The 10897-nt window shown below is 40.9% G+C and overlaps 1 long non-coding RNA gene across 1 annotated transcript; it reads right to left on the bottom strand.

Moving 5' to 3' along the window:
• Positions 1–921: 921 nt before the first annotated feature.
• On the bottom strand, positions 922–6123 carry LOC113960868. The gene is made up of 3 exons (XR_003532127.1): positions 5758–6123; positions 2836–2892; positions 922–1003 (listed from the first exon to the last, which is right to left on the bottom strand). It is a non-coding gene; the product is annotated as an uncharacterized LOC113960868 (long non-coding RNA).
• Positions 6124–10897: the final 4774 nt, after the last annotated feature.

Here is a 10897-nt window from a genome sequence, read left to right as displayed (position 1 = left end):
AATCTCTTTCTCCTGTTCATTTGTAAGCTGTCACTGATAACTGCTATTGCAAAGTCTTATGGTATGGTTCTTTGTTGCTAAAGAAGGAAGCTGTGATGGAAAGGTCATTCATTTTGGTTAATTCTCAAACAGGGAAAGAATTTTCTAGGCTCTCTGTTATGTCAGAAGCACGTGGATTTATGCACCTTATGGAACACGTGAATTGCTTTCTGAAAGTGCCTATTTTGCTCTCTTCAGCATACTGTAAGCTTAGGAATATTGCCTTCCTAATTTAGCACATGTAGGTTAACTTCTGGCATCTTTGCGATTAACCACTCTAAATCTGTGGCCTGGTGGCAGCTTATGAGGCCACAGGCTGGTGCAGAGGGCACTGAGCTGTTTTGTAACCATCACAGAAATCTGAATCTGAATCTGGTCTATTTAAATTTCAAATGATCATGTTTTGTTTTTTTTTTCTGATAGGAAAAAAATATTCTGAAATTTTGGAGCTAACAGTTGGCATGAGCTGTAATCATGAATACATTTTACCTGTTGTATTAATTCCTTAGAAGGGAAAGGTTCTTTCTCACACTGACTTTGAAGTCTCAAATCAGATTCAGTCATTAAAAAAGAAAAAAATTGCTATGTATATATTCTGCGTAGTAGTCAGTTCTCACTAATGCTTACTTAAGGTCATGTTTATACCTGTTAAAATTATATTATCGAAAACATTATTTTTAAGGTCTGTCTGAAGAGCCTAGCCTTTTGACTATTTTGCTGTGGGCAAAAGTGAAATGTTGCATTCTTCAAATCCACTTGCTATGACTTGAGCAGTTATTGGTCAAGATAATATTGATATTTTAAATTCCTTTTATTAAAAAAATGGTTATATTAAAATTAGGTACAGGATGACTTCTTCCTTTTCTTCCTTTTCCTTTCTGTCTCCACTGTCTGAGAAGATCACTCTTCAAGCAGAAGAAATTTTTTGAGATTATCTTCAGGAGACTGACCATTTCAGTAGTCCCTTTACACAGATGGATGGACACCTGTGTTAATGGTGATATTAATTTTTTGACCTCAGGAGAAGACTATCCTTATTTTCTCAATGTCTTTCTTACACCAGGTTAGTAAGCGCTAGAGTAGTTTGTTACCTACTCTAACAAGAGCATAGATAGTTACAGCTATATAATTGCATTTTTCTCTGATAGAAACCACATTCCATAGGCTAAGTATATGAATAAGCTTGCATGTGGCGAGATTACTGACCGTGGCAGGAACTTATACCAGAGGGAAGGAAATCCCAAGGACTGTAGCAGTTAATAAAATATGGTGTGTATACCATGTCTAAGAAATTTCAAACCTGGGAGGAAGCACTAGAAGGTAATCAGGAGCCTTTAAATGTGGCAATAGTTACGACAGATGTATGAATATATTTTTGTCTTCATTAGCAAGTCAGGTAACTCTGGCAGGAATTAGAGGACAAGGGAAGGAAGATTGGCAGAGAGAGGTCATAAGCAGTTTAAATAATTATTTATGGATTTATGTACGGAAGCAACTTCACACTGGCAGGTCACAAATCTCTGAGGGTGATGAATATGTGGTTCTGTCAAATCAAATGCTAAAATTTCCTTACCCCTTGGAATCCATATAGCTTCCTTTTGATTATATAGCTAGCGTATACCATTTTTCATCAAGAAGTATGATTGCCCATATGGTGAGCAAATCTGTGCAATGTAACTATATTACTCCAGAAAATTGATTTCAAACGTGTCCATAGGTGGGAGAAACACCATAAGAAGTACACTTCAGGGCCCACTGAAGTACCGTTGAGAGTCTTGGCTAGCAATGTAGCAGCCTTTCCATTTGTTTGGCTAATTGGCATAAATACTCTTTCAGGGAGGTAACAGAACTGACAACAGAAAACTTAGCACCATGGGAAAAATTGCAGAGAAAAATGACTTGGTTTAATCATTGACACAGGATGAAGAATGCATGGTTCACATAAGATCATAGTAAAAAGCATGAACTGCAAACAGTTATCTGGGAAATAGTTGTATTCCACTTACAATAAGTTCTGTACATAAAATGGCTTTCACAAGAGGTGAATTGATGCAATGAACTTAAGAATAAGGTTCTCAACAATTTATTTTTTTTGGCAAAATGAAAACAAAGGACTGGTAATACAAGCTGACAAAATTCATTATTCAAATCAGAACCACGTCCTCAACTTTCTGCTAGCAGTTAGCTGTGAGGAAAAGTGTGAGTGGACCATTTGTGTAATCTACTGCAAGTACAAAACTGGGCCTATAAAATAGACTGACTTGTGTTACTCCTTGTTTTTTTTAATTTGGTACTTCTTTGACAGTTCTTAATATATGAAGCACAACTGGTAGTTATTGCTGATGGTAAAAAAACAGTTCACATACCCTAGCCTGTGTACTGTGTTGCAGTTCTTATGAACAGAGCATAATCTCCACTGGCAAAAGGGCGACAAGTCAGTACAAGCAGGAATCAGAAAGTTAAGAATGCAGCAATCTTTTAACAGAGAGAAGTAATAAGATTATGTTTTCTTACCTGCAGTAATTAATCATTTGTTGCAACATTTTAACAGAGGTTCTAATTGTCCTTTACTGCATGTGTCATTTGTTGAAAATGGAAGCAGAAGTTGAATTAAGTAAAGATTTTTTTTTTTTGGTAGAACATCTGTGACACCCATGTACACACTTTAATCACAAGTTAAGAGCGTAAGTAAGAGTGTTCTTTTCTCAGGGATTGGATCCAAGCTCTGAAGAAGCCTGACTCTTTTGAAGACCTAAATAGAATTTGACATCCAACCTGAGTTCTGTAAAAACCTACCTTACAAACTGCAGTTAATACCCCACACAAGCAACTGGATAAACCAGAACAGGCTTACTAAATTAAAAAACATATTCAAAAAATCAGAAAGATTAAAAATATACAAGATGTCAAAATTTTATTTTCAGAGGCAAACATTTTTTACTAAGAATCGATGAGTTCTGGAAACATAGATGAATGTGAGCATTTTACAAAACAACTTTTTGGTTAGGTTAAGTACTTTAAGGCAATATAGATAGGACTGTGAAATGTTTATATAGTGCAAATATTTTTTTCAGGCTAATCCCAGTTTTTTATTTTTTCTTTAGGAACTCATCAGTAATTCCACTGAATTATGCCAAAGTCTTTCTCAATCCAGCATTTCCTTAACTTTTCCTCATATTACACCCACCTTGTCCCATTCAGATCAGTGGTGTTGCCTAAAGAGAGACTGCAGAGAAAAAGACTCCAGGCCAAGATAAGATAAAGAGAGTAGGTCCTTTAATCAGCCTACAGGCCCAGGGAATACACATAATGCGTAGGTGCCCATACAGTGGCTCTATGATTTTATAATAAGGTCCATCCAGTCCCAGATCTGTCTACTCCCAGTTCTGCCCCCCGACACGCCCCTTGGGGTATTGGGTCTGGGGGTGTTTGGGACCCCTTCTTCCTCATCTTCTTCTTCTTTGCAGCATGTATAGTCCTTGGAGCTCCTCCAAAGTTCTGGGCTTGAAGGTCGCTCTGTGTGATACCTTCTGGTCCAGGCCTAGAGTGCTTTTCTACAATTGTACCTTGAAAATAAGACTAAACACGCTAACAGAATTTAGAGGGATTGATATGAAATGGGGTAATAAGGTTGGGTGTGTGTAACTATTATGCTTCAGAGTAAGGGATATAATACAGCTACATTAAAATCTACATTTACTACACAACTACTTCTAAAATCTACAAAAGTTAAAAAATCCAAAAAGCTCTGAGGCATCAGTCCCCCCTTTAGGGATGGACAAAACTCAATCTTGTCCAATCTCTACCACTTATACCTAGCATTATACCAAAGGGATGACCAACACCTACAGCATCAGGTCATGTAATGAGCTATTACACAAACACTAACTATGTATATCACTAATAGAAACAGTTGTTTTATCCAGATCCAGTTGGTAACTATGAAGTAAGTTTATAGATGATATCTCCGTAAACCTAATGAGACAATATCAGGAATCATCCAGTGGAGAATTTAAACTTGTTGTCAAATTTCAGCCGAATCCATAGTGCAAATCCAGCACTCACTTTCATGAAAAATATTGGATGCATTTTTACTAAAATCAAATGCAAATTTTGGTTTTAAACCTGATCCATAGTTATTGGTGGTATTAGACAATACACACAGAAAAATAGTGTAAACATCATTTTAAGAGTTTGTAACAGAGGCTTTCTTCCCTCTGGGTAGCAAATTCAGGGTTCTTTGCCAACAGCTCTGACCACAACGGAGATGGTCAGCAGAACTAGAAACAGTTCTTTCCATTTGACTTGCAGGGGTTTCAGTCCCACTGTTTAGCATAGGCTCAGTTTGTGAGCTGGAACAGATGAACAGAAGTGTCCAGTCCCATAGGTCTAGATGACACAATGATTCCCTGCAGTTTCTGCAAAGCAGAGTCTAAACCATTCAACTATTTTGCAGATTAACCTTCCCTTATATGAGTAGGGATAATGTTGTTTTTCCACCTTGGATTGTATGTGGATCTTTTAAAAAGGCCATATGCAGGACCTGAACTGACATCATAGATGTTTCTTGACAAACCCTGTTTGTTTGTGCTTTGTGAGTTGATGAAGTGTGACTCTCCGTCCAATGACAATCTCACAGAAACCCCAAATCTTGGAATTCCTGCATCTTGACTGTGTGAGAGGAACTCGAGCTTTTATAACATACAGTGATTAACTGCCAGTCATAGATCTATAGGCCAGTTAGGAGCTTACCAGAAGCAGGCTGTGTCTGAATGCAACACCAGACAGCACCCTGGCAGTGCCAGTAGTTCATTGCAGAGAGCTTGCACTCTCTGGACAGATTCCAGGCCTTATCGGGGGACAGGCCATCCTGCCACAGTCTGCCCCAGACTGCAGTCAGTCATCTTTACTTCATGAAGTGCTAGTGCAGGTACCTTTTGCCTCCATGGATAAAAGCATCCTCATGTATTGGGTTAGGTGCACTCATGTATATGTGCCTGTATGTCTACGTGGATACCAAGAGAACAGCTGTATTACAATAAAGCTAGGCAGCAATCTAAGCAAACCATTTCAGCAATCTAAACAAATTATCCCACTAATGATGGGGTTTGAAACCAGTTTGTCTCAAAGATTGCAGGCAAGATGCAAGTCAGGTCTCAGGGCACCATGGGAAGGTCCACAGAACCAGTGCTGTTGCAGTGCTGCAGCCACCTTCTCACCCCCCTTTCCGTCCTAACACAGGACTCTTCTGTGAAACTCAGCGTTCACACACTCCTAGATGACACTGGATGACAAAGCATTTTAGATGCATAAGGTAGATAAATTTGATCTCACAATCACATGAAATCCTATATGGATTTCCCCACTAAACCATCCCTTTCACAAGATGCAGTAGCCACAGAGACACAGATATTCCAAGCGGTTCGCAAAATGTTGTTAAACTGTTCGAACGGAACATATACAAATATGAACATTGCAAACTTTAAAGCAATCAGTATAGCAAAAGTAATATAAGCTTTCAATTCTACTTTAATTAAACTAATAGTAAGAGAAGCCTAACAGCAACATAGGATAGAAGATAAACCCAAATACAATAGTCATGGCACTGTCTGGTGTTCTGACAGTATTATTCAAATTGCAGTCTGATTCTTATATTACCACCTCTGGAGATCATGGGCTGATCTTAAAACAGTTCTTAACCGTGACAGAAGCTTTTACCTATCTTAGGAATTCTCGTTACAGTCCAAACCCTTTTGTCTTGATGTGTCTGACTTGCAGTTGTTAAGGTATGTTCCATTATTCGTTTGCTTCTGCATAAAAGTTGTTTCCATTTTCAGTCTCAGTTCTGGTGGCACAGTTTCCAAGTCTATCTGCTGAAAGAAGACTTTCTGCAAACAGTCAACTTCTGATACATTGTTCGGTCACATTGAAAGCAAAACAGTGGTTTTGCCACAGCCCCTCGAACTGAATCGGGGCACAGAGGGCAGGAATGTTCATGGGCTGCGAGCCTGCAACAGGCCCAGAGCACACGGGCCAAAACAATTAGCTCTTCTTCCTCCCCCCCCCCCGCCTTTTCGTGTGAGCCAGTCCAGCGGGCGGGGGGAGGGCCACAGCGGTGGGACAGTGTGATAGTCAATAAAGACAAAAAGAGATAATTTGCTTATCAAATTATACTTGTAATACTGTAATTGTGAACTGTGATATTATGTTATCATGAAAAATTATATTCTACTATATAACCTCTAGATGTTAGCTATCTGTGTAGGAAAAAATATTCTTCCCAGCAACTGCAGCAGGTCTGTCAAGGAAGTCATAAAGCAAAGGGGCTCTAACAATCCAAACACCCTTAGCCGACACAATCTGATAAGAGGAAGGAGGCGGCCAGACTTGTCAAGAAAGAAGACGCCAGGAGAGACTGATAAGGAAGACAAGAAACAGGGAAGAGATTCCCTGGTAACCAAGACAGAACATGCGCAGAATGAACTAGTAACTAGAAATCTGGGAGGGGATTTGGGGCTATAAAAAGAAAAACTGAAACTTATTGAATTTTGCGGAATATATGGGGAAGCAAAACCCCATCCGCCCAGCGCTGTTTGCCCATCTGCCTTAAATAAACTTTTGTAAAACTTTAAAAGAGTTTTGCTCTTGTTACTGATAACAATTTGGTGCCGTGACTCGGATCAGAGTTTTTGGGCAGCAGGATCCTCCTGGGGTAGGCGCCGCCGTCCCCGTTTGGACGGTCCCGGGGGAGTCCTGCGGCTCAGACCCTGGGATTTCCGACCGAAAAGATTTAGAGAAGGCAAATTGGCAAAAAATCACTGCAGTTTCCCCGTAATCTTTGCGCGCAAAAAGTCCAGGCGAAGGCTCACTGAGGAGAAAAGTGAGTGGTAAATCCTCTTCATTTGGGAAGGGGTCTGTTTGGCAGGAGTCCAAACGGAGACTTACTCCAGGAAGGAGTAAGGGTTTCAAGGTGCCGCCTGGTTGGGGAAGGGACCGTTCAGTGAGGAGCTGGACGACGGCTTACCCAGGAGAGGTAAGTATTTGCGAACCCCTTTCTCGGTTGGGGAGGGGATCCCGAAGTACAAACGAGTGAGACGTCCAGTAGGACGACGCGAGAGGGACCTCCTATAGTGCAGTTCTTGTACCCCGAGAGGGGGCAAGTCACGAACGGAGGGAAGCGATTGAATTGTGTGTGTGAGTGTGTGAAGGTACTTCGGAAGATGGGACAGAAGAAAAGTAAATCTTCTGCTCCCATGGGTGGCTGTAAAACGAGTCAGGACAATACTAAGACTGAGGAAAACCCCAGGGAGGGGGGTGGAATAAGTGATCATAAGGGGAAGTTACAAGATACCGTGCAGGAGAGGAGAGAGCCCGAGAATAAGTTAGTAGTACGGTTACCAACCATACCTCCAGATAGTCCTTTAGGAATTATGATTAGGTATTGGGATGAGTACCCTACCAGAAGAGGAAAATTGAGAGAAAAGATGGTGCATTATTGTATGGAAGTATGGGGGGGGAAGCGAATAAGGCAGGATCGTGTGTATTGGCCGGTATATGGTTCATTTGAGGACTGGATATGTCAGGCTCTAAATTTGTACGTGAATAGTAAAGAGCTGTTTTGTGCAGAAGAAAGCGAGTATGCTAGTTTATGGATGAGGCCAGACACTAGGCATTATTTGTTTCCTTAAGAAACAAAAAACAGAAAAAGAATAACTGTGATTTGGAGGATTACCAGAGGCACCCTCCACTATATATCCCACCCCCTCCACAACCTGCACCCATTCCAGCACCAGCATTTCAGCCCTCTGCCCCACCTGAACCAGAACTTGTTCTATCTGAGAACTTTCCATCTCCCTCACCTGCTGACAGCAGAAGAGTAACGAGGAGCCAGAGTAAGGCAAAACAAAAAACGGGAACTGAGCTATATCCTCTAAGGGAGATTGCAATGGGGGGACAAGATGCTAGGTTAGGGTTTGTCTCTGTCCCCTTAAATTCAGGGGATGTAAGAGAATTTAAGAAGGAGATGGGGAAGTTGCTAGAGGACCCTATGGGAGTGTCTGAAAGATTTGATCAGTTTTTAGGGCCGAATATTTATACGTGGGAAGAAATGCAAGCAATTTTGGGAATATTATTTACGGTGGAGGAACGGGGCATGATCAGAACTGCAGGAATGAGGCAGTGGGATCAGAGACACCAGCAGGGGCCGGCTGCTGACACCAAGTGGCCTCTTCAGAAACCTGATTGGAATAACCAGGAGCCGGCCCATAGAGCTCACATGGCTGATTTAAGGACGATTATAGTTCAGGGTATAAGAGAAGCAGTCCCGAGGGGACAAAATATTGACAGAGTTTTTAAAGAATACCAGAGAAAAGATGAATCACCTACTGAGTGGCTGGAAAGATTAAGGAAAAGTTTTCAACTTTATTCTGGAATGGATCCGCAGGGGGATATAATGGGGGGAGCTGTGTTTAAGATGCGATTTGTGCAGGGAGCATGGGAGGACATTCGGAAAAAGTTGGAGAAAGATGAAGAATGGCAAGCTAAGACATTGGATGTGTTGTTAAGGGAAGCTCAGAGGGTATATGTGAGAAGGGATGAGGAAAGAGAAGAAGAAAGGCAAAAGAGAGAAGAGGAAATGCAAAGGAGACAGGAGGAGAAGCAGGAAGAATTACAGAAAAGGCAGGAGGAAATGCAGAAGAAGCAGGTAGAAATGCAAAAAAGACAGACCAAGGTTTTAGTGGCAGCTATACGAGAAGGACAGAGGGGAGACAGAAATCAAAAACGAAGGATCCCTCGTGGGTTTGTTAAACATGAACTACCCAGGGAATGTGGTCGGTCAGAATTAAGTGATGTAGAATGTTATTATTGTGGACAGAGGGGACATTTGAAGAGAAATTGCAGAAAAAGACTACAGGATGAACGAATCTATCAGGAAGATTGAAGGGGTCAGGGGCTTTACCAGCTGGGGACTCAAAAGAAAACAGAGCCCTTGATAAAATTAAAATTGGGTCCTCAGCATCAAGAATTTGAGTTTTTAGTGGACTCAGGAGCAGAAAAATCAACTGTACAAAAACTACCTTGGGGCTGTATGACCTCCCCAGATACAGTCCTAGTAGTGGGGGCTAAAGGGGAACCTTTTAAAGTACCCCTTATTAAAGATGTGGAAATAGAAGCCCAAAATAAATATGCATTGGGGACATTTTTGTTAGTCCCTGAAGCTGAATATAATTTATTAGGGAGAGATTTAATAATAGAACTGGGGATTAATCTGGAAGTGAAGGAGCAGGAAATACAGGCTAAAATATACTCCCTTACGGCAGAGGATGAAAAGAGGATAAATCCTGAGGTGTGGTATACCCCTGAATCTGTAGGAAAGTTAGATATAAAACCGTTTGGAGTTTCCATCAGAAATCCAGAGGAGCCAATAAGGGTAAAGCAATATCCTATCCCTCATGAAGGAAGAGTCGCACTTAAGCCCATTATCGAACGACTCTTAACGCAGGGACTGTTAGAACCATGTATGTCACCTCATAACACCCCTATTTTGCCAGTAAAGAAATCTGACGGGTTCTACCGACTGGTGCAGGACTTAAGAGAGGTGAATAAACGAACAGTCACCCGGTTTCCAGTGGTGGCTAATCCATACACTTTATTAAACCAACTTTCCCCTGAACACAAATGGTATAGCGTCATTGATTTGAAGGATGCCTTTTGGGCATGTCCTCTCGAGGAAAGCAGTAGGGATTATTTTGCCTTTGAATGGGAGGACCCTGATTCTCATAGGAAACAGCAGTTTAGGTGGACTGTCCTACCCCAGGGATTTACAGAGTCCCCTAATTTATTTGGGCAAGCCTTGGAGCATTTATTAGAAACCTTTGAACCCCGTGAGGGCACCGTCTTAATCCAATATGTAGATGATTTGTTAATTGCTGGGGAGAAGTCAGAAGCTGTTAGGGATGAAAGTATTAGGCTCTTAAATTTTCTGAGTCTAAAAGGGTTAAAAGTATCAAAGTCTAAGCTGCAATTTACAGAGGAAGAAGTTAAATATTTGGGACACTGGCTGAGTAAGGGACATAAAAGATTAGATCCTGATCGAGTGAATGGAATTTTGTCACTGTCTACGCCCAAAACAAAAAGACAGATTAGACAGCTTTTGGGATTATTCGGGTACTGTCGACAATGGATTGAAAATTATAGCAATAAGGTTAAGTTCCTATATGAGAAATTGGCAACAGACGGGCTAGTAAAGTGGAGTGACAAAGACGACGAACAATTAGAAAAATTGAAGGAAGATTTGGTAAATGCACCTGTGTTAAGTTTACCAGATAATCGAAAACCTTTTTATTTGTTTGTGAACACTGAAAATGGTACGGCATATGGAGTCCTAACTCAGACTTGGGCTGGGCAGAGAAAACCAGTTGGATATTATTCAAAATTATTGGACCCTGTCAGCAGGGGGTGGCCAACTTGCTTGCAGGCTATTGTGGCTACGGCTTTGTTAGTTGAAGAAGCTACAAAAGTGACTTTTGGGGGAGAATTGAGAGTTTTTACCCCTCACAATATAAGGGGAGTATTGCAGCAGAGAGCTGAGAAATGGTTGACAGATAGCCGGTTGTTAAAATATGAAAGCATTCTATTACATTCACCTAAATTAGAACTAGAAGTGACAAATCTACAAAATCCAGCTCATTTCTTATATGGGGAGCCCAAAGGAGACCTGGTACATGATTGCCTACAAGTAATAAATTTTCAGACAAAAATTAGGGAAGATTTAGAAGAGGAAGAACTGAATGGGGGAGAGAAATTATACATAGATGGTTCATCTAGGGTAATTGATGGGAACCGAAAGTCAGGATAT

Source organism: Neopelma chrysocephalum, unplaced genomic scaffold (genome assembly GCF_003984885.1).
Source record: "Neopelma chrysocephalum unplaced genomic scaffold, ASM398488v2 Primary Assembly neopelma1_96926, whole genome shotgun sequence".
Lineage (NCBI taxonomy): Eukaryota > Metazoa > Chordata > Aves > Passeriformes > Pipridae > Neopelma > Neopelma chrysocephalum.
Note: the sequence above shows the minus strand (reverse complement) of the source record. Positions and strands in the feature narration are given on the sequence as shown.